Below are 24,229 nucleotides of genomic sequence, written 5' to 3'. Positions count from 1 at the left end.
AAGGAGAGTTTAGCCTATTGTTTTCTCAGGCCGAAAGGCTGCTGGAAATGTTTAAGAACCTGGGACACGATCCTTCTTCATCTCAGATCTGCTTTGGGTTTCAAGAGGGGGAAACCTTAAGCCACAAGGATTGAGATCCCCAGTCATTGACTGGAGCCACCCTGAATATGGACATTGGATTATAACCTATGGACTATTTCTAAAAGGACTTTTGGCAACTACAAGCTCATCTCTACTTTGTATCTGAACCTGTAAAATTGAATTCAAGTCTATATGTCTATTAATCTTTTAACCAACACTCACTCTCTCTCTTTTCTTTTCTAATAAATTTTAGCTTACTTAATAAGAATTGGCTATAGCATGTATTTTAGGTAAAATCTAAGTTATAATTGAACCTGGTTATGTGGCTGATCCTTTGGGATCAGAAGAATCTTTTCTTTAACATGATGAAGTAAGATTTTCAGGAATCATCATCATATCTAACAGGTGTGTCTGGACGGAGGCCTGAGGCTGGGTACTTTAAGGGAACTGCGTGGTTTAAACTTCTAAGTAACCAGTGAGGTACTACAGAAGCTGTTTTGTGCTGGTTTGGTAAATCTAAGTATTGAAATAACCAGCAGCGTTTGGGATTTGTCTGCCCTGTTTTGTTTGCAATTCACTCTGATTGAGTGAGCTGAGCTGGCTCCCACGGGCAGCACCGTCACACCTACAGCCAGGCTGCAGAGGTCTGGGGGATCTTAGGGGCCTTGGGGTGCACAGATACCTATGTCTAGGCCATAGCGGTCCCTGGGGGGCTTAGAGAGTTTGTGGGGGACACAGATACCAATCTCCATGCTCGCTCTAGGGGTCCCATGGGGGCTTAGAGGGTTCGTGGGGGGCACATATTCCTACATCCAGGCTGTAGGGTTACCAGGGGGGCTTAGGGGGTTAGTGGGGGGCAAAGATACCTACGTCCAGGCTGGAGGCATCCTGGGAGTCTTAGGGGATTTGTGGGGGCCAAAGACACCTATGATGTCCAGGCTTTAGGGGTACCAGTGGGTTTTAGGGGTTCGAGTGGGCACAGATACGTATGTCCAGGCTGTATCGTTCCCATGGGGGATTAAAGGTTTCATGAGGGGCACAGATATCTACGTCCAGATTGTAGATGTTCCGGGAGCGGGGGGTTAGGGGGGTTGTGGGAGTGCAAATACCTTTGTCCAGGCTGTAGGGGTTCCTGGGGGCTTAGAGGGTTTCTGAGGGGCACATATACCTACGTGCACACTGGAGTGTCGCAAGGGGCTTATGGAGTCTCTATGGGGTACAGATACCAATGTTCTGGCTGTATAGGTCCCTCGGGGGCTTAGGGGGTTTGTGGGGGGCACAGATACCTAAGTTCAGGCTGGAGGGATCTCTGAGTGTCTTAGGTGTTTGGTGGGAGGCACAGATACCTACGTCCAGGCTGCAGGGGTCTCGGAGGGGCTTAGGGTCTGTCATGGAGTGTGGGGGAGTCCGGTCCTGCACCCCTCTTCCTGGGACTCACAGTGACTCTCAGCCAGCCAGTAAAACAGAAGGTTTATTGGACACAGGAGCGAAGGATACAGCAGAGCTTGGAGGCACAAGCAGGACCCCACAATCAAGTCTTTCTAGGAGTTCAGGAAACTTAGTTCCCAGTTTGGGAATCGCTGAATTCCAACCACCCAGACCAAAACCGAAACTGAACTAACCCAACTCCCTCCAGCTGGCCATTTCCTGTGTCCAGCTTCCCGGGCAAAGGTGCTGACCACTCCCCTCTCCTAGCTCAAGTTACAGGCTGAGCACGTGTCCAGTCCTAAAGTCACCCCCTGCTCTCCCATCCCCCACACAGACAGTCTCTACTCCATCACAGTAATGCACAGAGCATTTCCCGCATGGAGCAACAGTGGCACCATGTGGCCACGCACGGTAACGCACAGAACATTTCCCATATGGAGCAATTGTGACACCGTGTGATGAGGCAGGGTAATGCACAGAGCATTTCCCGCATGGAGCAACATTGACACCTTGTGACCACATCAGGTAATGGACAGCACATTTCCTGCATGGAGCAACAGTGACACCATGTGGCCATGCAGGGAAATGCACAGAGCAGTTCCTGGATGGAGCAACAGTGATTCCATGTGGCCACGCAGGGTAATGCACAGAGCATTTCTCTCATAGAGGAACAGTGACAACATGTGGCCATGCAGGGTAATGCACAGAGCATCACGCCTATGTAGAGGCTGTAGAGATCCCTGGGGGGCTTAGGGGTCGTGGGGGGCACAGATAGCTACGTCCAGGATGGAGACATTCTGGTGGGCATTAGGGGCTTCATGAGGGGCACAAATATCTACGTCAGGGCTGGAGAGGTCCCTGGATGGCTTAGGGGGTTGTGGTGAGCATAGATACATACGTCCAGGCTGTAGTGGTCCCTGGGGGTTTAAGGAGTTGGTAAGGGTCACAGAAACCTACGTATGGTCTGGAGGGGTCCCTGGGGGACTTAAGGGTTTGTGGTTGCGCAGATACCTACGTACCGGTTGGAGGGGGCCCTGGGGAGCTTAGGGGGTTTGTGTGGCGTACACATAGCTATAACCAGGCTGGTGGGGGCCCTATGGGTCTTAGAAGGCTGGTGGGGGGCAGAGATACCTATGTAGGGACCGGAGAAGTCCTGGGGAGGGCTTTGGGGGTTCCTGGAAGTCACAAATATCTACGTCCAGGCTGGAGGAGTTCTGGGGGTATTAGGGAGTTGTGCGGGGGCACAGATACCTATATCGAGGCTGTAGGGGTCCTGGGGTTGCTTTGGGGAATTTTGGGGTACAGATACCTACTTCCATGCTGTAGGGGTCGCTGGGAGGATCAGTGGGTTCGTGAGGGTGCACAGATATCTACGTCCGGTCTATAGGGATCCTGGGGGGGGGGCTTAGGGGTTTGTAAGGGGCACAGATAAATTCATCCAGGAAAGAGGGTCCTAGGGACCTTAGGGAGTTCATGCTGGGCACAGATACCTGCGTCTAGGCTGGAGGGGTTTTGAGGATCTTAGGAGGGTTGTGTGGGCACAGAAACCTATGTCGATGCTGGAGGGGTCCTGTCATGTCTTAGTGGATTCGTGGGGTCAGAGATACCTACATCTAGGCTGGAGGGGTTCCGGGGGGATTAGGTGTGTTTGGGGGGGGAACAGATACCTACATCCTGATGGTAGGTGGCCCTGGGTAGCTTAGGCGGTTTTTGTCGGTCGCAGATACAAACATCCATGCTGTAGGGGTCCCGAGGGACTTTGTGGGGCTCTAGGGGTCACAGATACCTACCTACAGTCTGGAAGGTTCCTGTGGGTATTAAGGGGTGTGTGGGGCATACAGATGCCTACATCTGGGCTTGTGGGTTCCCTGGGGTCTTAGAGGTTTGTGGAGAGCACAGACACCATTATCCAGGCTAGATGGGTTCTGGTGGGATTAGGGGGTTGTGGGGGGCACAGATACCTATGTAAGCAGAAGCAGGATGAACTCTACCCTCACATCTGGTGGTGAATTATGGCAAGTGTGGAAAAGAATTTCAGGGTCTGATCATGTTTGCATAGACACACCCACCGTGCGTGACACGGCCACGGCAGCCTGGGATGGTTACTTTGGCAGCTATGGTATCCCCAGTTTATTTGTTGTTGGGGTGTGAGATGTGGAGTGTTGTCACCCTGATTGTGTGGATGAGGAACTGTGAAACAGCTTTGAGACAGGGATTCTCACCATCAGTTGAGTGGCACTCACTAGACAAGGGAGTGGGCTCCTTGGGGGAGCTAGAGTCACCAATTGCATTTTTTTTCTTTTAACAGTTGAGTAGCAGTGTTGATTTTTTATTCTCTTAAGAGTTGAATTTCTAGGTTCTTGAGCTGAAATCACTGAAAAGCTGTGTTAGCTTGTGGGGGGACTCTGAAACTGTATTGCAGAACACAGTAGTTGGTAAACAGGAGCGGTTTGTGGGAGTGGCCCATGGAGTGAGGTGAGTCTAGCAGTTTTGAGGGACAGCTGGAGCAGAACACAGGTCGGCTGGCAGAGCAGCTGGTGGACCGAGCTGAGCAGTTTGTGGGGAAGGCAAAAGCAGAATCCCATGGAGAGGCAGAGCAGTCAGCAGTGGACCACATAAGGTGCCCCTTTCTACTCAGGCTGGCAGGGGGAAAAACCCTGCAGATAGACTCTTGAACTCTGGGGTTGCGCAACTGTGGGTGATTTTGGGGTTGCTGGACTCTTGAAACATTGGAGATATTGGACTTTGGAGCCTTGGGGTGATTTGGGGATTGCTGGACTCATGAGCCCAGGGAAAAGGACACGGCCTAGTTGAGGTGTTTTCCCAATTTAATGCTATGTTGTTTATCTCACGTTATTAAACATTTTCTGCTACACCCAGACTCTATGCTTGCGAGAGGGGAAGTATTGCCTCTTTGAGGCACCTAGGGGTACGTATGTAAAATTTTCCCATGTCACTGGGTGGGGGCTCGAGCTGGTTTGCATTACATTGTAGGCAAGGGACCCCTATGTATTGAACCCAGTCCTTGCTGCTATCAGTTCAGCCTGGCAGAAGGGTTCCACCTACGTCCAGGCTCAAGGGGTCTCTGGGCGGCTTAGGGAGTTCGTGGGGGGCACAGATATCTAGGTCCAGGCTGTAGGGGGTCGGGGGGGCTCAGGAGTTTGGTGGGGGGCACAGATACCTAAGTCCAGGCTGCAGGGGTCCCAGAGGGACTTAGGGGGTGTCACGTAGTGTGGTGGAATCTGGCCCTGCACCCCTCCTCCTGGGACACACAGTGACTCAATCAGCCAGTAAAACAGAAGGTTTTTTGGCCAACAGAAATGAAGGATACAGCAGGGCTTTTGGGCACAACCAGGACCACTCAATCGAGTCCTTCTGGGGATTAAGGAAGCTTAGTTCCCAGTTTGGGATTCGCTGAATTCCAACAACCCAGCTCCAAGCCAAAACTGAACTAACTCCCTCCAGCCAGCCCCTTCCTTTATTCAGCTTCCTGGGCAAAGGTGCTGACCCCCTCCCTGCTGCCTAGCTTAAGTTACAGGCTTAGGTCCTGTCCCTCACCTAAAGTCACCCGCTGCTCTCCCATCCCCCACACAGACAGTCCCCAATCCATCACAGTAATGCCCAGAGCATTCCCCCGTGGAGCAACACTGACACCATGTGGCTACACAGGGTAATGCACAGAGCATTTCCTGCATGGAGCAAGAGTGACACCGTGTGGTCACACAGGGTAATGCACAGAGCATTTCCTGCATGGAGCAAGAGTGACAACGTGTGGCCATGCAGGGTAATACACAGAGCATTTCCTGCATGGAGTAACAGTGACACCGTGTGGCCAGACAGGGTAATGCACAGAGCCTTTCCACGCATGGAACAACAGTGGCACCGTGTGGCCACGCAGGGTAATGCACAGAGTATTTCCCGCATGGAGCAACAGTGACATCATGTGGTCACGTAGGGTAATGCACAGAGCATTTCCCCGCATGGAGCAACAGTGACACCATGTGGCCACACAGGGTAATGCACAGAGCATCGTACCTACGTGGAGGCTGTAGAGATCCCTCGAGGGCTTACGGAGGTTCGTAGGGTCACAGATATCTACATACAGTATGGGCGGGACCCTGGGAGAGTTAAGGTTGTTGTGAGGGGCATAGGTACTTGCGTCCAGGCTGTAGAGGCCCTGGTGGGGATTAAAGGCTTCCTGGAGGACAGCAATATCTACGTCCAGGCTGAAGGGGTCCCTGGACGCTTAGGGGGTTGTGGTGAGCACAGTGATCCCTGGGGGTATAGGGACTTGGTGAGGGGCACAGATACCTATGTATGTCCTGGAGGGGTCCCGGGGGGGGGGGCTTAGTGGTACTGTAGGAGACACAGATACCTACGTCCGGGCCATAGACATTCTGGGGGGGCTTAGGGCTTTGGGGGGGCACAGATACCTACATCCAGGCTGGAGGGGTCCCGGGGGGCTTAGGGGGGTTGTGGGGGGCACAGATATGTACATCCAGGCTGGAGAGGTTCCGGAGAGGATTAGGGGTTTTTGTGGACATCAGAGATACCTATCTCCAGGATCTAGGGGTCCCTGGGGGGCTTAGGGTTTTTTGGGAGGCACAGATATCTATGTCCAGGTTGGAGTGGTTCCTGGGGGGTTTAGGGAGTTCCTGGGGGGCACAGATACCTTGGTCCATGCTGTAGGGGTCCCCGGGTGGATTAGGGGTTTTCTGGGTGGCAGAGATACCTACGTCTAGGCTGTAGGGGTACCTGGGAGGCTTAGGGGGTTTGTGGGGGGTAGAGATACCTAAGTCCAGGAAATAGGTCTTCCAGGGGGAATTAGTGTGTTGGGGGGGGCACAGATACCTAGATCCAGGCTGGAGGGTTCCTGATGAAGGGGGGCTTAGGCAGTTTGTGTTCGGCAAAGATACCTACCTCCAGGCTGGAGGGGTGTCTCGGCACTTAGGGATTGTGGGGGGGCACAGATACCTCCGTCCAGGCCGGAGGGTCCCTGGGGAGCTTAGCGGGTTCGTAGGGGGCACAGACACCTAAATAAAGGCTGGAGGGATCCAGGGGGGGCTCATGGGGTTCAGGGGGCACAGATAATTATCTCTAGGCTGTAGGGGTCCCTGGTGGGCTTAGGGGGTTTTGGGGGGCCCCAGATACCTAAGTCCATGCTGTAGGCGTCCCTACAGGTGCTTATGGTTTCATGGGGTGCACAGATACTTATGTTCAGACTGGAGGGGGCAGAGGGGGTTGGGGTTTCATGGGGGGCACAGATACGAACCTCCAGGCTGTAGGAGTCCAAAGGGGGCTGTGGGGGTACAGATACCTACATCTAGGCTGGAGGGGTCCTGGGGAGTATAGAGGGTTTGTGGGGGGCACAGATACCTAGGTACATGCTGTCGGTGTCCCGAGGAGATGAGGCGGTTCACTGTGGGCTCAGATACATCCAGGCTGGATGTGTCCCGAGGAGCTTAAGGGGTTCGTGCGGTGCTCAGACACCTGTACCCAGGCTGTAGGGATCCCTGGGGGTTTAGAGGGTTCGTGGGGGTCACATGTAGTTACGTCCAGGCTGAAGGGGTAATGGGAGTGCTTAAGGGATCGTGGCTGATACAGATACCTACGTTCAGGGTCTAGGAGTCCCGAGGGGATTGGGGGTTGAGGGGGGAAGAGATACCTACGTCACAGCTGGAGGTGTCTTGGGTGGTTTAGGAGGTTCGTTGGAGTCACAGATACCTAAGTCCAGGCTGTAGGGGTTCCTGGGGCATTCAGGGATTTCTGGGCGTCACAGATACCTACGTGCAGACTAGAGGGGTCCCAGAGGTTTTAGGAGAATTATGGGGGTCACAGATACCTACATGCAGACTGGAGGGGTCCTGGAGCGCTTAGGAGATTTATGAGGGGCACAGATACCAACATACTGGCTGTAAAGGTCCCTGGGGGGCATTGTGGGTTCGGGGGGTACAGATACCAATGTCCTGGCTGTAGAGGTTCCTGAGGTACATAGAGGGGCTGTGGTCGCACATAACCCTACATCCAGGCTGTCGGGGTCCCGGGGGCCCCTGGCCAAATTGGGTTCCCCTGGAAAAGTCTTCCTCACGGTGGCCCCAGGGCTGGAGGAGCTCCCACTCCCTGATATGGCGCAGAGGCTGCAGCAGAGGCACAGAGCTTCTCTGGTGTCAGGGCCACAGCGGGGCAGGGGTAAAGGAGTGAGACCAGAGAAGCTCTGTGCCCCTGCTGCAGCCCCCAGGTAACAGAAGGGAGTGGGAGCTCTTCCAGCCCTGAGGCCACCGTGGAGGAACATCTACAGCCAGGACATTGGTATCTGTCATACATTAGAAGCAAGAGGAAGACTAAGGACAGGGTAGGCCCACTGCTCAGTCAGGAGGGGGAAACAGTAACGGGAGACTTGGAAATGGCAGAGATGCTTAATGACTTCTTTGTTTCAGTCTTCACTGAGAAGTCTGAAGGAATGTCTAGTATAGTGAATGCTTACGGGAAGAGGGTAGGTTTAGAAGAGAAAATAAGGAAAGAGCAAGTAAAAAATCACTTAGAAAAGTTAGATGCCTGCAAGTCACCAGGGCCTGATGAAATGCATCCTAGAATACTCAAGGAGTTAATAGAAGAGGTATCTGAGCCTCTAGCTATTATCTTTGGGAAATCATGGGAGACGGGGGAGATTCCAGAAGACTGGAAGGGGGCAAATATAGTGCCCATCTATAAAAAGGGAAATAAAAACAACCCAGGAAACTACAGACCAGTTAGTTTAACTTCTGTGCCAGGGAAGATAATGGAGCAGGTAATCAAAGAAATCATCTGCAAACACTTGGAAGGTGGTAAGATGATAGGGAATAGCCAGCATGGATTTGTAAAGAACAAATCGTGTCAAACTAATCTGATAGCGTTCTTTGATAGGATAACGAGCCTTGTGGATAAGGGAGAAGCGGTGGATGTGATATACCTAGACTTTAGTAAGGCATTTGATACGGTCTCGCATGATATTCTTATAGATAAACTAGGAAAGTACAATTTAGATGGGGCTACTATAAGGTGGGTGCATAACTGGCTGGATAACCGTACTCAGAGAGTAGTTGTTAATGGCTCCCAATCCTGCTGGAAAGGTATAACAAGTGGGGTTCCGCAGGGGTCTGTTTTGGGACCGGTTCTGTTCAATATCTTCATCAACGATTTAGATGTTGGCATAGAAAGTACGCTTATTAAGTTTGCGGATGATTCCAAACTGGGAGGGATTGCAACTGCTTTGGAGGACAGGGTCAAAATTCAAAATGATCTGGACAAATTGGAGAAATGGTCTGAGGTAAACAGGATGAAGTTCAATAAAGATAAATGCAAAGTGCTCCACTTAGGAAGGAATAATCAGTTTCACACATACAGAATGGGAAGAGACTGTCTAGGAAGGAGTATGGCAGAAAGAGATCTAGGGTCGTAGTGGACCACAAGCTTAATATGAGTCAACAGTGTGATTCTGTAGCAAAAACAGCAAACGTGATTCTGGGATGCATTAACAGGTGTGTTGTAAACAAGACACGAGAAGTCATTCTTCCGCTTTACTCTGCGCTGGTTAGGCCTCAACTGGAGTATTGTGTCCAGTTCTGGGCACCACATTTCAAGAAAGATGTGGAGAAATTGGAGAGGGTCCAGAGAAGAGCAACAAGAATGATTAAAGGTCTTGAGAACATGACCTATGAAGGAAGGCTGAAGGAATTGGGTTTGTTTAGTTTGGAAAAGAGAAGACTGAGAGGGGACATGATAGCAGTTTTCAGGTATCTAAAAAGGTGTCATCAGGAGGAGGGAGAAAACTTGTTCAAATTAGCCTCCAATGATAGAACAAGAAGCAATGGGCTTAAACTGCAGCAAGGGAGATTTATGTTGAACATTAGGAAAAAGTTCCTAACTGTCAAGGTAGTTAAACACTGGAATAGATTGCCTAGGGAAGTTGTGGAATCTCCATCTCTGGAGATATTTAAGAGTAGGTTAGATAAATGTCTATTAGGGATGGTCTAGACAGTATTTGGTCTTGCTATGAGGGCAGGGGACTGGACTCGATGATCTCTCGAGGTCTCTTCCAGTCCTAGAGTCTATGAGTCTATGAGTAATCTGTGCCCCCCATAAACCACCTAATCCCCACGGGAACCCCTACAGCCAGGATGTTGGTATCTGTCCCCCTATAAATCTCCTAAGCCCTCTGGAACCCTTCCAGTCTGAACGTAGGTATCTGTGACCCCCAGAAATCCCCGAATGCCCCAGGAACCCCTACAGCATGGACTTAGGTATCTGTGACTCCAACGAACCTCCTAAAACACCCAGGACCCCTTCAGCTAGGACGTAGGCATCTGTTCCACCCTCAACCCCCAATCCCCTCGGGACCCCTAGACCCTGGACGTAGGTATCTGTGTCCGCCCCGATTAACTAAGCACCCGCATTAACCCTTTAGCCTGGACGTAGGTATCTGTACTCCCACAATCCCCCTTAACGTCCCAGCGACCCCTTCAGCCTGGAAGTCCCTATCTGTGACACCCACGAACCTCTAACCTCCCAGGGATCCCTACAGCCTGGACACAGGTGTCTGAGCACCCCACAAACCCCCTAAGCTCCTCGGGACACATCCAGCCTGGATGTATCTGAGCCCCCAGTGAACCGCCTAATCTCCTCGGGACACCGACAGCCTGTACCTAGGTATCTGTGCCCCCCACAAACCCCCTATAACCCCCAGGACCCATCCAGACTAGATGTAGGTATCTGTACCCCCACAGCCTCCCTGGGACTCCTACAGCCTGGAGGTTTGTATCTGTGCCCCTCATGAAACCCCAACCCCCCCTGTCCTCTCCAGACTGGACATAAGTATCTGTGCAGCCCACGAACCCATAAGCACCTGTAGGGACGCCTACAGCATGGACTTAGGTATCTGGGGCCCCCCAAAACCCCCTAAGTCCACCAGGGACCCCTATAGCTTAGAGATAAGCATCTGTGCTCCCTGAACCCCATAAGCCCCCCCTGAACCCATCCAGCCTGGACTTAGGTATCTGTGCCCCACATGAACCTGCTAAGCGCCCCAGGGACCCTCCAGCCTGGATGGAAGTATCTGTGCCCCCCACAACCCCTAAGTGCCGAGAAACCCCTCCAGCCTGGAGGTTGTTATCTGTGCCCACCAGAAACCGCTTTAGCCCCCCTAAGGACCACTCCAGCCTGGATGCAGATATCTGTGCCCAACACAAACGGCGTAAGTCCCCCTCCTGGGAACCCTCCAGCCTGAACCTAGGTATCTGTGCCTCCCCAACACACTAATTCCCCCTGGAAGACTTATTGCCTGGAAGTAGGTATTTCTGCCCCCCACAACCCCCCTAAGCCTCCCAGGAACCCCTACAGCCTAGACGTAGGTATCTCTGCCACCCAGAAAACCCCTAATCAACCCAGGGAATCCTACAGCATGGACCTAGGTATCTGTACCCCCCAGGAACTCCCTAAACCCCCCAGGAACCACTCCAACCTGGACATAGATATCTGTGCCTCCCAAAAAACCCAAAGCCCCCCGCGACCCCTAGAGTATGGAGATAAATATCTCTGCCATCCGCAAAAAACCCTAATCCTCTCCGGAACCTCTCCAGCCTGGATGTACATATCTGTGCCCCTCCACACAAACCACCTAAGCCCCCCGGGACCCTTCCAGACTGGATGTAGGTATCTGTGCCCCCCCAAAGCCCTAAGCCCCCCCAGAATGCCTATATCCTGGATGTAGGTATCTGTGTCTCCTACAGTACCACTAAACCCCCCCCCAGGGACCCCTCCAGGACATACATAGGTATCTGTGCCCCTCACCAAGTCCCTATACCCCCAGGGATCACTGTGCTCACCACAACCCCCTAAGCGTCCAGGGACCCCTTCAGCCTGGACGTAGATATTGTTGTCCTCCAGGAAGCCTTTAATCCCCACCAGGACCTTTATAGCCTGGACGCAAGTACCTATGCACCTCACAACCCCCCTAACTGTCCTAGGGTCCCGCCCATACTGGATGTAGGTATCTGAGACCCTACGAACCCCCGTAAGCCCTCGAGGGATCTCTACAGCCTCCACGTAGGTGAGATGCTCTGAGCATTACCCTATGTGGCCACATGGTGTCACTGTTGCTCCATGCAGGAAATGCTCTGTGTATTACCCTGCGTGGCCACACGGTGCCACTGTTGCTCCATGCAGGAAATGCTCTGTGCATTAACCCGCATGACCACATGGTGTCACTGTTGCTCCATGCAGGAGATACTCTGTGTATTACCCTGTGTGGCCACACGGTGCAACTGTTGCTCCATGCAGGAAATGCTCTGTGCATTACCCTGTGTGGCCACACGGTGTCACTGTTGCTTCATGCGTGGAAATGCTCTGTGCATTACCCTGCGTGACCACATGGTGTCACTGTTGCTTCATTCAGGAAATTCTCTGTGCATTACCCTGCGTGGCCACACGATGCCACTATTGCTTCATGCATTGAAATGCTCTGTGCGTTACCCTGTGTGGCCACACGGTGTCACTGTTGCTCCATGCAGGAAATGCTCTGTGCATTACCCTGTGTGGCCACACGGTGTCACTGTTGCTCCATGCGGGGAAATGCTCTGTGCATTACCCTGCGTGACCATATGGTGTCACTGTTGCTCCAAGAAGGAAATGATCTGTGCATTACCCTGCGTGGCCACACGGTGCCACTATTGCTTCATGCGTTGAAATGCTCTGTGTATTACCCTGCATGGCCACACACTGTCACTCTTGCTCCATGGAGGAAATGCTCTGTGCATTACCCTGTGTGACCACATGGTGTCACTGTTGCTCCACGGGGGAAATGCTCTGGGCATTACCCTGCATTACCACACAGTGTTACTGTTGCTCCATGCGCGAAATGCTCTGGGCATTACTGTGATGGAGTGGGAACTGTCTGTGTGGGGGATGGGAGAGCAGGGGGTGACTTTAGGTGAGGGACAGGACCTAAGCCTGTAACTCGAGCTAGGCAGGGCTGAGAGTGTGAGCACCTTTGCCCGGGAAGCTGGACACAGGAAGGGGTTGGCTGGAGGGAGTTAGTTCAGTTTTGGTTTTGAAGCTGGGTAGTTGGAATTCAGAGAATCCCAAACTGGGAACTAAGCTTCCTGAACCCCCAGAAGGACTCGACTGACGGGTTCTGGTTGTGCCCCAAAGCCCTGCTGTATCCTTCGTTCCTGTTGGCCAAAACAACCCTCTGTTTTACTGGCTGGCTGAGTCACTGTGTGTCCCTGGAAGAGGGGTGCCGGGTCAGATTCCACCACACTCCATGACACCCCCTAAGCCACTCTGGGACCCCTGCATCTGGGACGTAGGTATCTGTGCCCCCCACCAAACCTCTGAGCCACCCAGGGACCCCTACAGCCTGGACCTAGATCTCTGTGCCCCCCAGAAACCCCCGTAAAACCCCCAGGGACCCCTTCAGCCTGGACATAGGTGGAACCCGTCTGCCAGGCTGAATTGATAGCATCAAGGACTGGGTTCAATACATAGGGGTCCCTTCCCTATTACGTAATGCAAACCAGATCGAGCCCTCACCCAGTGACATGGGAAAATTTTACATACACACCTCTAGGTGCCTCAAAGAGGCAATACTTCCCCTCTCGCAATCATAGAATCTGGGTATAGCAGAAAATGTTTAATAACGTGAGATAAACAACATAGCATTAAATTTGGAAAACACCTCAACGAGGCTGTGTCCTTTTCCCTGGGCTCTAGAATCTAGCAATCCCCAAATCACCCCAAGACTCCAAAGTACAATACCTCAAATATTTCAAGACTCCAGCAACCCCATAATCACCCACATTCCCGCAGCCCCAGAGTTCAAGAGTCTATCTGCCGGGTTTTCCCCCCTGCCAGCCTGGTGGAAAGGGGCACCTTACGTGGTCCACTGCTGTCCGCCCTGCCTCTCCGTGGGATTCCGCTTCTACTTTTCACACAAACTGCTCAGCTCAGTCCACCAGCTGCTCTGCTCCACCAGCCAACCTGTGATCTGCTCCAGTTGTCTCCAAAAACTGCTTAGCTTACTTCACTCCGTGAGCCCTTCCAAGTGTTCCCCAAATTGCTTTTCTCCATCAGCTGTTCTGCAACATAGTTTCAAACTCCACCACTATTTAACACAGCACTTCAATGATTTCAGCTCAGGAACCTGAATCTCCAGTTATTAAGAAATTTAACTACCAACTCTACTATTCAACTGTTAAATGAAAAACAAATGTAATTGGTGTTTCTGGCTCATCCAAGGAGCCCACTCCCTTGTCTAGTGAGTGCCACTCAACTGATGGTGAGAATCCCTGTCTCAAAGCTGTTTCACAGTTCCTCATCCACACAATCAGGGTGACAACACTCCACATCTCACACCCCAACAACAAATAAACTGGGGATACCATAGCTGCCAAAGTAACCATCCCAGGCTGCCGTGGCCGTGTCACGCACGGTGGGTGTGTCTACGCAAACATGATCAGACCCTGAAATCCTTTTCCACACTTGCCATAATTCACCACCAGATGTGAGGGTAGAGTTCATCCTGCTTCTGCTTACATAGGTATCTGTGCCCCCCACAACCTCCTAATCCCACCAGAACCCATCTAGCCTGGATAATGGTGTCTGTGCTCTCCACAAACCTCTAAGACCCCAGGGAACCCACAAGCCCAGATGTAGGCATCTGTATGCCCCACACACCCCTTAATACCCACAGGAACCTTCCAGACTGTAGGTAGGTATCTGTGACCCCTAGAGCCCCACAAAGTCCCTCGGGACCCCTACAGCATGGATGTTTGTATCTGCGACCGACAAAAACCGCCTAAGCTACCCAGGGCCACCTACCATCAGGATGTAGGTATCTGTTCCCCCCCCAAACACACCTAATCCCCCCGGAACCCCTCCAGCCTAGATGTAGGTATCTCTGACCCCACGAATCCGCTAAGACATGACAGGACCCCTCCAGCATCGACATAGGTATCTGTGCCCACACAACCCTCCTAAGATCCCCAAAACCCCTCCAGCCAAGACGCAGGTGTCTGTGCCCAGCATGAACCCCCTAAGGTCCCTAGGACCCTCTTGCCTGGATGAATGTATCTGTGCCCCTTACAAACCCTTAAGCCCCCCCCCCAGGATCCCTATAGACCGGACGTAGATATCTGTGCACCCTCACGAACCCACTGATCCTCCCAGCGACCCCTACAGCATGGAAGTAGGTATCTGTACCCCAAAATTCCCCAAAGCAACCCCAGGACCCCTACAGCCTCGATATAGGTATCTGTGCCCCCCGCACAACTCCCTAATACCCCCAGAACTCCTCCAGCCTGGACGTAGATATTTGTGACTTCCAGGAACCCCCAAAGCCCTCCCCAGGACTTCTCCGGTCCCTACATAGGTATCTCTGCCCCCCACCAGCCTTCTAAGACCCATAGGGCCCCCACCAGCCTGGTTATAGCTATGTGTACGCCACACAAACCCCCTAAGCTCCCCAGGGCCCCCTCCAACCGGTACGTAGGTATCTGCGCAACCACAAACCCTTAAGTCCCCCAGGGACCCCTCCAGACCATACGTAGGTTTCTGTGACCCTTACCAACTCCTTAAACCCCCAGGGACCACTACAGCCTGGACGTATGTATCTATGCTCACCACAACCCCCTAAGCCATCCAGGGACCTCTCCAGCCCTGACGTAGATATTTGTGCCCCTCATGAATCCCCTAATGCCCACCAGAATGTCTCCATCCTGGACGTAGCTATCTGTGCCCCCCACGACCCCTAAGCCCCCCAGGGATCTCTACAGCCTCTACATAGGCGTGATGCTCTGTGCATTACCCTGCATGGCCACATGTTCTCACTGTTCCTCTATGAGAGAAATGCTCTGTGCATTACCCTGCGTGGCCACATGGAATCACTGTTGCTCCATCCAGGAACTGCTCTGTGCATTTCCCTGCATGGTCACATGGTGTCATTGTTGCTCCATGCAGGAAATGCGCCGTCCATTACCTGATGTGGTCACAAGGTGTCAATGTTGCTACATGCGGGAAATGCTCTGTGCATTACCCTGCCTGATCACACGGTGTCACAATTGCTCCATATGGGAAATGTTCTGTGCGTTACCGTGCATGGCCACATGGTGTCACTGTTGCTCCATGCGGGAAATGCTCTGTGCATTACTGTGATGGAGTAGGGACTGTCTGTGTGGGGGATGGGAGAGCAGGGGGTGACTTTAGGACTGGACACGTGCTCAGCCTGTAACCTGAGCTAGGAGGGGGGAGTGGTCAGCACCTTTGCCCGGGAAGCTGGACACAGGAAATGGCCAGCTGGAGGGAGTTGGGTTTGTTCAGTTTCGGTTTTGGTCTGGGTGGTTGGAATTCAGGGATTCCCAAACTGGGAACTAAGTTTCCTGAACCCCTAGAAGGACTTGATTGTGGGGTCCTGCTTGTGCCTCCAAGCTCTGCTGTATCCTTCGCTCCTGTGTCCAATAAACCTTCTGTTTTACTGGCTGGCTGAGAGTCACTGTGAGTCCCAGGAAGAGGGGTGCAGGACCGGACTCCCCCACACTCCGTGACAGACCCTAAGCCCCTCCGAGACCCCTGCAGCCTGGACGTAGGTATCTGTGCCTCCCACCAAACACCTAAGACACTCAGAGATCCCTCCAGCCTGAACTTAGGTATCTGTGCCCCCCACAAACCCCCTAAGCCCCCGAGGGACCTATACAGCCAGAACATTGGTATCTGTACCCCATAGAGACTCCATAAGCCCCTTGCGACACTCCAGTGTGCACGTAGGTATATGTGCCCCTCAGAAACCCTCTAAGACCCCAGGAACCCCTATAGCCTGGACATAGGTATTTGCACTCCCACAACCCCCCTAACCCCCCGCTCCCGGGACATCTACAATCTGGACGTAGATATCTGTGCCCCTCACGAAACCTCTAACCCCCCCTGGGAACGATACAGATTGGACATACGTATCTGTGCCCACTCGAACCCCTAAAACCCACTGGTACCCCTACAGCCTGGACTTCATAGGTGTCTTTGGCCCCCACAAATCCCCTAACACTCCCAGGATGCCTCCAGCCTGGACGTAGGTATCTTTGCCCCCCACTAACCCCCTAAGCCCCCCTGGTAACCCTACAGCCTGGATATAGGAATATGTGCCCCCCACGAACCCTCTAAGCCCCCATGGGACCCCTAGAGCGAGCATGGAGATTGGTATCTGTGTCCCCTCCAAACTCTCTAAGCCCCCCAGGGACCGCTATGGCCTGGACATAGGTATCTGTGCACCCCAAGGCCCCTAAGATCCCCCAGACCTCTGCAGCCTGGCTGTAGGTGTGACGGTGCTGCCCGTGGGAGCCAGCTCAGCTCACTCAATCAGAGTGAATTGCAAACAAAACAGGGCAGACAAATCCCAAACGCTGCTGGTTATTTCAATACTTAGATTTACCAAGCCAGCACAAAACAGCTTCTGTAGTACCTCACTGGTTACTTAGAAGTTTAAACCACGCAGTTCCCTTAAAGTACCCAGCCTCAGGCCTCCGTCCAGACACACCTGTTAGAACTGGTTCTGACTTATTTACTTGATCTTAAAAGAGAACAACAAGGACCTGAGTCTCCTCCCTGTCAATAACCCCCTGCTCAACCAATCAGAGTAGAGACTGAGGACGGGAGGCTGAGGGTTCTCACCAGAGAGCCCAAAGGATGGCCCAGGTCACCGGTGGGGATCACTGCCCGAGCACTATTTCAGTCCCATATTTTTGGGTGGACCTTCCATAGTGGGAGTTGCAGAGGACTTCCCTGCAACACACACACACACACCTCCGTCCTGTTGTTGGGAAGGGAACAGGAGAAAGGACAAAAGAAGGAAGAGAAGAAGAGGAGGGAGGGATGGATGAAGAGGTGAAACAAAAAGGACAAACCCTAATGTCCCCAGCGATTCTAAGGGACACAATCCCAGGTGCGCAATAAAATTCTGCCTTCTTAAGCTCGTGTTTTCCATGCCTAGAATTCACTTGTCACCAGATAGATCAGACTGAACAGGTTTCAAACCTCCAGGAGGCTCTTACCTTCTAAACAGGGACGGCTGTTTTCTAGTAAAATCACTACAAGAGAAGGAGGAAACTCGAAAGAGGTTCCTCCTGGCGCTCACGTCCATGACCCCAAATAATCTCTCAGTCCTCAAAGAGAGACCTGGAGAAGGAAATGTGTTGAAGCAAAGCCACAGAGGTCTCTGAGGTTTCCCTGGCCCCTCGCCCCTGTCCTGTCTGGCTGATGTCAGCATCTCTCTGTGAGGTCACCACCTCCCCACCACCTTTGACCAATACTCTGAGGTCCTGCAAAAGGCCTTTGTGATGTCACTGGCACACCCCTCCCTTTCTGGGCTAATGTCCTGCCCCTGGCCAGGCACTTTGGAGGTTTGAGCTATTCCCTGTGGATCACCCCACTCAAGGAGCGTTCGTTCTAGGCAGCAAGCCAGCTAGACAGGAAAACATCAGTCGCTGCTCTCAATGCTACACTCAGTTTTTCAGAAATTAGTCGACTTCATGGTCAGAAGACACCATTAGAGCATCTAACCTGCATATCACAGGCCTCCTGTATGACATAACAGCTACTTTGGGGGCAAACACATTCCAGAAAGGCATCTAGTCTTCATTAAATGACATCAGGAGATGGTGAATCCACCACTTTCCTTGGTAACTTGCTCCTGTGGTGAATCATCCTCGCTGTTGACTATTGTGCCTCAGTTGTAATATGAATTTGTCTCTTTTCACTTTCCAGCCATTGGGTCTTGTTATGCCTTTCTCTGCTCCATTCAAGAGCCCGTAAATACCCAATCTTTTCTCTCCATTAAGGCCCTTCAACATTTCAATGAAATCACCTTTCAATCTTCTTTTGATAAGCTAAACAGGTTGAGCTCTTTCAATAGCTCACTGGAAGGCATTTTTCTCCAGCCCTCAGAACATTTGGTGGCTCTTTGCTGCCCTAGCTCCAATTTCACAACATCTTTTTCAAATGAGGATACCAGAACTGGAGGCAGTATAATGGTTGCATAAATGTAAAATAAAATAGGTTGCAGAGGAGTTTTTTTAATTTCGGCTTTTGTTGCTTAAAATTTTGTCTCTCTGCGGTGAGAAAAAACACTCCCTGAATGCCAAAATTTGAGCCATGAAAAGCGGCAGTGTGAACAGCGCATCATAGGTGGAGCTGTGCTCCTGGTGACAAAGCTCCTGCCCTTCATTGGAGGTAGTTTGGCTTTGTTGCCGGGGAAGCTCTCTCTCAGCAATAAGGACGGTCACACAGCGCACCTTACAATGGCATGGTTAGAGTGGCACAGCTGCACCGTGGTAAGGTGCGTGGTGTAGACACAGCCTCAGAGCTGGGGAAAGCCGACAGGCGCTGAGGAGCACAGGGTTCAGACAGAGACATCCGTTAGGAGAGGAACTATTCACAGGGATTCTCTATAGCCTAGTAAGGTGGAGAGGATGGAATATGATAATGTATAGGTAGGTTCTGATGAGAAACAGTGAAATGAAAGAGTCTCCCTCAACTACATCATGTAATAGCAGACAGCTAAAATGGGACACATTTTAGAAGTGCTTGAATACAAACGCTAAACGTCTAAGTACTAAGACTGGTGAATTTGAGTGCCTGGTATTGAGTGACGATATTGATAGAATAGGCATCACAGAAACCCTTGCACCCCCTCCTGCACCCACATGGGGAGACTGACCTGTGTGCATGGAGCAGCTGGCATTGCTGCCCCCCACTCCTTCCTGGAACGCTGCTCATCTGGGCACCCCTAGGGGCTGTGGGATGTGGGGGCAAGAAGTGAGATCATCCGAGCTCCCTGCATCCAGGTCACTTTCCTCAACCGGGCTGCATAGCGGGAGGGCAGAGAGCAGCAGCTTCTGATGCTCCCCTCACAGCACAGCCCAAGTGTGAAAAGTGACCAGGACGCATGGAGCACATAGGGTTGCTCCTTATTCCCCTCAAACCTCTATGGACCCATGGAGGAGCATTGGGGCAGGGGAGAGCAGTGAGCACCTTTGCACTGCCACACGGTGCCCTTTGACCCCTGGAGCCCTGGGTGGCTATCGAGGGGCACCACCCCTAAGGTCGGCCAGGCTCCCCAGAACGAGCAGCAGAAAACACAGAGACTGGCCACACACTGAGCAGTGGTAGCCTGGGCGGCTCATAATGGAGGCTCAGGGGGGAGGGGTGTCATAACATTTTTTCCCAGATTTGGACCTTAGCGTCCAAAATATGGGTGTTAGCATGAAAACTAAGCTTGGAGGTTACCAGCTTGGACCTGGTAAAGCTGCCACCAGCCAGGGATTTATACAGTGCCTGGCTCACTGTGGTCTCCCCAAAACCTTCCCCGGGGGATCCTCAGACTCAGATGCCTTGAGTCTCACAACAAAGGGGAATAAACCATTTCCCTTCCCCCTCCTCCCCTCCTGGTGTTCCCTCCCTGGGTTCCTGGAGAGATATACAGAAGCAAGCTCCGTGAATCTAAACAGAGGGACTCCCCCCTCCCTGTATCCAGTCCTGGAAATAGAAGTACCAAGATAGCTAATCTCTCTTCCCCCTTACCCAGAGGGTATGCAAAGTCAGGCTAGTATATCTAACACAACGAGATTTTCCCCCTGACTTCTTCCTCCCACCAATTCCCTGGTGAGCTGCAGACTCAATTCCCTGGAGTCCCCACTAAAGAAAAAATCCAACAGGTCTTAAAAAGAAAGCTTTATATAAAAAGAAAGAAAAGGACATAAAAATGGTCTCTCTGTATTAAGGTGACAAATACAGGGTTATTTGCTTAAAAGAAAAAAATGAATAAACAGCCTTATCCAAAAAGAATACAATTTAAACATTCCAGCAACTACACACATGTCAATAAAAAAAAAACAATATAAACTTATTGTCTTCTTATCTTTGTACTTAAAACTTGGAAACAGAAGATAAGAAAGGCAGGAGATAGAAAAATCACTCTCATAGCCGAGACGCCAAAGACACAAGACAAAGAACAAAGAACTCACACACAAACTTCCCTCCACCCAGATTTGAAAAAGTCTTGTTTCCTGATTGGTCCTCTGGTCAGGTGTTTTAGGTTACTGGTGTTACCCCTTTATAGGTAAAAGAACATTAACACTTAGCTATCTGTTTATGACAAGGGGGCTCAGCCTCCTGAAACCTTGCACTGCAAAGGGGACAGTGGGGCCCATGATCAGGGGCCCTGGCCAAGTTAGGTCCCCCTGGAAAAGTCTCCCCTATGTCAGCCCCAGGGCTGCAGGAGCTCCCACTCCCTGCTACAGCCCGGGGGCTGCAGCAGGGGCACAGAGCTTCTCTGGTCTCAGAGCCACAGCGAGGCAGGGCTAAAGGAGTGATAGGGTGGGGCTGGTGGGGGAAGGGGTGGAACAGAATTGACAGTGGATGGGGCCATGGGTGGAAGGGGGTAGAGCCACAGACAAAAGGTAGGGGCATGGTTCTGGTGCTGGAGCCCCCACACTTGTTCTCCCTTTCCCGGGGGTTTGGAATCACTAGCCCCAGCTTAGCGAGTAGGGTTCAGTGGTCCCCATAATGTGGGGTGCGACTCCAAGGGGGACACAGAGGAACATTCATGGGGGCACCTCAGGACATGAGCCAGCCCACATAGAGGGCAGGGAGGGAGCACCGCTCTGCCACAGCTCTTCCCCAACCCCACCCTCAGCCTGAGACTCTGGCTCCCAGCCCGGCGTCGACCCCTTTACCCCTGTCCGCACCCCTCTCCCCAGCAAGCAACAGCCCCACTAATCCCAGCCCCGGTTCTTGACCGTGGCTTCCGAGGGGCCACAGCCATGGCTAAGAGGGCACAATGTGAAATGTTTGGGGACCACTGGTTTAGGGTGACGTCCTCAATCACTTCTCTGCAGTCCAATAAAAGCTATTCCTCACTCACCTACCCCTCCATCAGGACGGCCTAGGTATGTTCTGCTGCCCCTCACTCATACAGGAAGGAGAATAACATTTCATTCCACTCAATCCTAAAGTGATTTGTAACCCAAGACCATCCCAAACTGGTCATTTTGCGGAAGCGGCCCCATCATGCTGCATAGCTAGGCAGAGTAGGTGTGTCTATGCAAACACGGTCTGTTCCTGAAGTCTTTCTCCAGCTCCTCACTAGGTGAGAGAGGGGAGCTCATTCAGACCCTGCTTACGCTTAGTATTTAAAAACTCCTTAGTGTCCCTATCTCTGCCGGCCTTAGATTTCTCCTCCTGTCCGTTTTTTGACAGCTCAGATGAGGTGACTGAGTGGTTAAGGTGATGGACTGCTACCCATTATGCTCTGCCTGCATGGGTTCAAATCCCATTCTCATCAGAGGCATTTAGTCTTCACCCTCTTTTATAGACAACCATCTCCCCCTTTGGTACAATAACAGATCAAACAATGTTGCTTGTGTTACCCAAAATTGGGTCAGTTAGTAAGCTTAGAGAGGACTAATAATGCCCCTCCCCCCCAGAGTTTGGCAGAAAGCAGCACATTTATTAGCTTGATAGCTAAGCTCAAAAGAAGGGATGGGGGAGGGTGTCACACTCATACTCACGCTCCCAGGACAGGCCTGGCAGTGGAGATGTCAGGATCCTTTAAGGTAAGTGTCCCACAGCGCAGCGATGGACGGTGCGATGAAGATCAGTCTCCCTGAGGTGCAACAGAATGTTACACAGCGAACCACTGGCCAGATGGGCCGGGTGAAGGGCATTCACTGGAGGTACAAAGGGAGTGGGAAAGCCACTTCACAGGCATTCAAAGAGGGAAAGGGCACAAGCTGGGGGAGTTTAACGGACCTTTTGAGCATACAGGTTATACAGAGCATACAGATCACTGCTGCTCCTACAACATGATAAGTTCTCAAGCAGCATGTTTCTTACTTTGCCCATCTGTCAATTTTGATGATTATTGATGGAAATATTTTGCCATTGGGTTGTGTGTTTACATAGAAATTGACATTTACCAACAAATACACAATTCTTCCAAGCCTGCCTAGTCTGCAGTTGATGGGTTTAGAGGGACACATTCACTCTTCCAGGTCCCCATTCCAGGCCTGTGCTCTCCAGGTTGTCAACTTCCCGCACTGCTGGGATCCTTCCCTCATCTCACCCCAAACCACTGCCCCACCCCCACTTCTGGGGTCCCCTCCCTACACTGTCTAACTCCACTGCTGGCAGGATCCCTTCCTGTTCCTTTCATTTCCTGCCTCCACTCTGGGCAAAAGCTCTGCACTCTTCCCACACCAAATGTTGAACCCAGGCCACCTGGGTGAAAACCAGGAATCCTGACCACTAGCCCATATGGGACTATTGTTGCATCTGACGAAGTGGGTATTCACCCACGACAGCTCATGCTCCAATATGTCTGTTAGTCTAGAAGGTGCCACCGGATTCTTGGCTGCTATTATTACTACAACTCAGGCCTTGGCTACACTGGAGAGTTACAGTGCAGGTGGTGGCTTTACAGCGCTGTAACTTACTCCCCGTCCACACTGGCAAGGCACATACAGCGCTGTATCTCCCTGGCTACAGTGCTGCATGTGCTCCACCTCGACGAGAGGAATAAAGAGAACAGAGCTGGTGATGCAGCGCTGGGGTGCCAGTGTAAACAGTGATTAATCTTACTACGCTGTCACTGACCTCCGGAACCTTCCCATAATGCTTTTAAGTAGAGATAACGCTCTTTGTTTTGGTGTGATGCCTCTGTTTGTTTTGTTGTGAGCTCAAGGCTCCCGGAGCTGCTTATCTAAAAACCAAACACAGTTGTAGAGAAGTTGCTCCAGAGGTAGGAAGGGGGATTGAAGACAAGATGGAGATGATGCAGCTGTGCTTTATATTCCTTTTGCCATGTGGCTTGTACTTCCTGTGTCCCAAACACAAGCTTCACAGCACATGGCATGGAAAAGCTTTGGAGGTTTCATTACACAGGCAAACCCCGGCATGTCTTGCTGACTCAATAGGTGTATCCCCTTGGTCCATAGGTTCATTGTACAGCTGATAACCCTCAATGAGCCATCAAACATGCTAGGCAATGTTGATGCCAATATGTCTGGGGGTGTCACCCAGAAAAACTGCACAAGTCTGGAAATACAGATATAACTTACATATCTGTAACTCACAATACAAAGGTGATAGATACATAGAAACAAAATTATCATACTTGGCAAATCATAACATTTTCACTGACACTTTACATGGCATACCTAGCATGATTCATTGCAATTTTATCAGATTATATTATTTTATTATTAATACCAAAGTGTCCCACAATTTCATGCAGTCTCACACTTGCTAAACTAGTGAATTCCCAGGACCAGTTCCCAAGGTCCTTGAAGATGCCAAACATTGTGCTTATGAGGGATTGAAATACCCACATATCTGCTGGGAACACACACACAGACACTGTGTCTATCTGTACCCCTGTGTTCACTCTTCTAGAAAATTATGATCAATTTTGTACCCAGTATGGCTTGTGAGGTATCATTAGAAAACGCATAACTTACTTAATATTATCCTCCTGTTAAAATGTGTAGTAAAACTGTATGTAAAATTGTGAGATTTTACAGTATGATATTACTGAAAAAGTTACAGTTCTGGGGAACAACCACAGACCAGTTCCTCAGAGACAGCAAGGCAAACAGCTGGTCAAACAGCCATTCTCCTGCAGGGGGAAGGTGTGAAGACATTAAGG

At 51.4% G+C, this 24,229-nt stretch overlaps 1 protein-coding gene across 1 annotated transcript in view; it reads right to left on the bottom strand.

Moving 5' to 3' along the window:
* LOC127052644 (zinc finger protein 558-like) overlaps window positions 1-24,229 on the bottom strand; it is a 213,326-nt gene that overhangs the window by 180,521 nt on the left and 8,576 nt on the right. The window lies entirely within an intron of this gene.

The sequence above is a fragment of the Gopherus flavomarginatus genome, chromosome 5 (genome assembly GCF_025201925.1).
Source record: "Gopherus flavomarginatus isolate rGopFla2 chromosome 5, rGopFla2.mat.asm, whole genome shotgun sequence".
NCBI lineage: Eukaryota > Metazoa > Chordata > Testudines > Testudinidae > Gopherus > Gopherus flavomarginatus.
This window is presented reverse-complemented; position numbering and strand designations above follow the sequence as displayed.